The sequence below is a fragment of the Ursus americanus genome, chromosome 19 (assembly GCF_024610735.1).
Source record: "Ursus americanus isolate L20-20 chromosome 19, mUrsAme1.1.p, whole genome shotgun sequence".
Lineage (NCBI taxonomy): Eukaryota > Metazoa > Chordata > Mammalia > Carnivora > Ursidae > Ursus > Ursus americanus.
The window spans coordinates 43,118,964-43,123,479 of NC_142145.1; positions in this window are offsets into that span (position 1 = coordinate 43,118,964).

Here is a 4,516-nt window from a genome sequence, read left to right on the forward strand (position 1 = left end):
CCTTCTCCCTTGGTCCGGGTTCTTCCTTCTCTCACCCCACCCTTTTTGGGGGGTGGAAACATACTGACAAATTCGAGAAGGCCATACCTTCTGAGAACTCTAGATACTGACCCTACCAGCGGCCACAGCATGCCCTTCCTCCCCACACACTTTTATTTTAGAAAACGCAGATGACACACTTAACGTAACGCCAACAATGGGGGATTTACATTAACTCTTCCCCCCAAAAAGTCTCTTAACATATACGTCCCGCCCTAGAAGCAGGTTTCACGGACTCCTTATTTTTTAAAAGCCAATAACCGTAGCCTGACAATTCCTAATCCATCACACTGACATCAAATTGGTGGGCTGTGGCTTTATGACATCAAAGCCATTGATTATGGCTTTTTCATATGTGGATGACAATGCAGTCATTGCCATTATCCATACATTACACCCTAGCCTCTTGAAGCGATGACAGAGAGACGCCGTGGTTAGTGATTAAAGACGGGTCACAAAATTGTCCCAAAAGCCATTTCAGAGAAGTCTTTGAACATGACCAAAATGTTAGTAATGAGCTTTGGCTGAAACGAACGCTATTGTGTCTGTATCTGTGCGTCCCATGTTTAGTTAAACTTGTAACCTCATCCTCCAGATGCCTTCTTTTGGTCAACATAGTCAACAAGAGCAAGAGACAGAAGCTGTAAGAACATACTAAGTCCTTTTTCCATTGATACACCAGCTGGTAGAGAATATAGATCTTGAGTATAAAAAAATGTTTAGTAAATATTTCTCATTTGACTGGACTGGAGTCATAATATGAAGAGAAACCGTTTTATTGGACCGTTAACCACTGGCGAGGGCTGGTCTGTAGGCATGTGTGCCTGGGTGTATGTGCCTATATTAAGGTACTAGAGGACAAGCAGCCAGGAACAAGGTGAAAAGAAGTTCATTGGCAGTCTCAAGGAAATAAAGACCTCAGACTTTTAACATGAAAATATACCATTAGCATCAGATACTAATGACAAGGTAATTATTTTTTAAAGAGGTTCCTGAGTGCGACACACAGGCACCCAGGACACCCTTAGGCACATACATACACCTAGAGACTAATTCTGCCCTTGGTTGTATGTGAGTTAGTTGTCCTTGGAGTGAATAAAAGCTGCTTTCCATGTTACTTTACCCTCCTGTTTAAAAAAAAAAAAAAAAAAGCCACTTCAGAAGATATGGGTAAAAATGTATCCGATTAAAAACCACTCCTCGAGGGCAATCTGGATGACAAGTTAAGGTGGGCAACATCAAACTAGGCCCCTTCCTGTAAAATACATCCAATTCAAAGAAGCATTTTTTAAGTTACGTATCTTTCTAATGAACTGCCAACTCCATCAGCCAAAAGACACTGCTTTATCGGCAAGGAGAGTTTTAACCTATGTGAAAGACATCAAGGACTGCTTTCACAGAAAGCACCCAAAATATTAAGGACTCGGTGAAATACTTGTCTTTGTCCAAGGAAAAAGTCTTTGTTGAGGAAATTCAAGCTAATCGAACAACCACACTGGACAGAAGAGTCCCTGTCCACCCAGGTAACACGTGATCGCAGGTCTATCCCCAGGATGCCCTTCGGTGGGGACCGTGAGAGGACCTCCCTGCTAGCCTATCCCCCCACCTCCTTGCTGGAATGAATTGAAACACCAGGTCATCTCCTCAAGACCTCTGCATTAAGAAACCTTCAAGAGTGTAATATGTCAGATGCCATGCCAGGGGTTGAGGGGATCTTTTTCAAGGCTACAGATGATTGCTGACATCCCTAGGCTACATCTTAGACTCTACCTACGTCCCTGTCTTCTACCAAGCCCATGAGGGATCCAGGATTCTATAGCTCTCTTTGGAACTGTCCTATAGTCAACATCCTGCATTCATTCGTTTGTTCTTTTGTTCATTTGTTCGCTCAGTCGGTCGCAGACTCATGCGTTCAACCACTACTTACTGAAGACTTAGAACGTGCCAGGCCCTGCTTCGAGGGGCTGGGGACTCAGGAGTGGAGGGGACAAATAACATCAAGGAACTTCTTTTCTGCCAGGTTCGGGCATCAACAAACCAGCAAACCAATGAAGATAATCCTTTCAGACAATGAATAGTGAAATTTTTTTTAAAAGGGAGGGGGGACTGTGATGATTTAGAGTGAGCTAAGGTGGAAGGGAAGGACTCCACGGGGAGGGGAAGAGGCTGAGCAGAAACCTGAATACCAACAAAGAGCCAGTGGTCTCCAGTCTAGGAAGAGGAATTCTGCCTGTTTCCTAGCCGTGACATTTACCCGTATATTGTATAGACCGTACAACAGCCAGGGTCCCAGAAAACTCAGGTGTTCCCTAGCAGAAATCTTAAAACACAGGTATAGTGAAAACACTCGCCTTTTACTTACCAGCAGGACAACCTGGGGCATTATCTCTCAGCTGAGGGCATATTTAATTACCAAGTGTTCTGCCAATGTTTTCCAAATGGTATAGATAGAGCCGTCAACAGTGCCCACTTTCCAGAGCCTCTCCTTCTTCCTTTAACAGAGAAATGCCCATACTCCCTAAATTTGCATCTGCAGTGATTCATCACTCATTTAAATTTATAATTATTTTCTTCCGTGCTTCCAAACCACCAGGTGCCTACAAAATATGCTTGCTTTATTTCATTAGATAACTAACTTTATTGCTACGTGAGCAATTTTATGCTGGAGAAAAAAAAAAAAACGCAGCAATACTGCTCTTCCCCCGTTTAGGCGGCACACTTGCCACGCCAGCCAGATCTAGAAATGATGACTTTAGCTTGTGGCTTACAAGGGAAGACTTCATATCACATATTAATTTTTAAAATGTTTTCTTAAGCCCCTTTTAGCCTTTCTGGCAAACCCGGAGGCCAGGTAAAAATGAATGATCGTTATAGGGTTCTGTTTAAAGGCGTAAAAGTTTCCCCTCGCCTTCTCCCCACGTCACAGCTGGACACCTCCATTATGGTTACTTAGGTGTCTGATGGTTTGTCAGAAAGCTAGCCATAACTTAGGTGGAAAACTGGACTCCATTAAAAAAACATTAAAGGCTGGGAGGGAGGCAAGTTGATGTGGCATGGCTCCCAGCAATAAGGAAGCAAGAGTGCATGCTGAAGCTTGGAAATAGAAAGTGATGTCCTCATAAAAACATGGCTCCAGGCCGGTGTGCCACTAGAAATTCTTCTGTCAGTTTAGAATATTTAGCTCTAAGGGATTTCGACTTTCAAATGTATCTTTGGATGCAAAATAGGCTGCACGGGAGCAGATAGCATTGAAGAAGGGAAAGAAGCATTTGCTCCCAATTATGATCAGTTTACGTTACACTGAAGATTTTATTTTTTTCAGATAGAATATTTGATCAGAAAGTGTGCAAGTGAGTCAGACGAGCTACCTCGCTAACATCGAGCCGTCCGCTGGTCTTCCTAGCTAGCAAACGTTGCTGATAACTGATATAGCTAAACAATATTAAAAGCTTCAGCACTACTGGTTATCAAGGGAAACTTTCAGCCTAATTGGAAAGCTCGAAGCTTCGGGCATCTGAAATTTTTGGTTTGGGGCTCTTCCACGGCATTCCAATGCAGTATTTCCAATCAATAATGTGATGCTATGCACAGCACCATCACGAGCCTTATTAACTCCCCTGAGTTTTGTATTTGACTTGTTAAACTGTAAAAAGAGTTGGAGAAACAAACAGAAAAGAAATATCTTGGTCCCCAGCTGCCGTAATATAAAACAATCAAATAAACAAACTCCAGTGCTCAAAGAAAACTGAAAATGTGGACAGGTGTACTTTCATGCACAAAACAAGAGCGTCCTGGGTGACCTTTCCTTAATGTTATTTGTCTTTCTGGGTGTTAGACAAAGGGGTCATCTCTCCAGGAGGACTGAATTGTGTGTTAAGATTAAGTGATGATGGTGCAGATTCGCCCCCCCCCCCAAAAAAAACCCTGTACACAGGAGGCTTTTTTCCACAACAGATCGCGGTATTGTTTAGCCCCACCTAGCTCCAAGGGGAGGCTTCTGGCTGTGCAATGAAACCATCCCGAGGAGGCGCGTATAGACAGTTTCTCAGAGCGACTAGCATCCCCACATGGAACAGGCGACAATTTTCGTAACCAACCTCCCTGCATAGAATCAAAGAGCAGTCTCTCCGTACTCTGGCAATTCCAATGATTTTGGAATTGTGTGCTTCCGGAGAACTTCCGCGAAAATCATCAGGGAAGGTTGAAACCGGGACTAGACCAGAACAAGGTCTCTCCTGGGGTTTGAATTTTCCCTTTTCCTCCAAGGGTCTACCAGCCTGCCTTCATTAGAGATTTGGAAGGGAACACAGGGGACATTAGCAGGTGATGAGAGGTAAGGAGCTGAGAAGTTGGAGTACAACTCAATTTCAGCACCGGCTCCTGCCCTTCGCTGAGAAGCTCCAACTTTGGGAACCAGAGGACGAAAGCCTCCTTTGTGTCTCAGTTAAAAGAGGCACAGACCTCAGTATGAACCCAA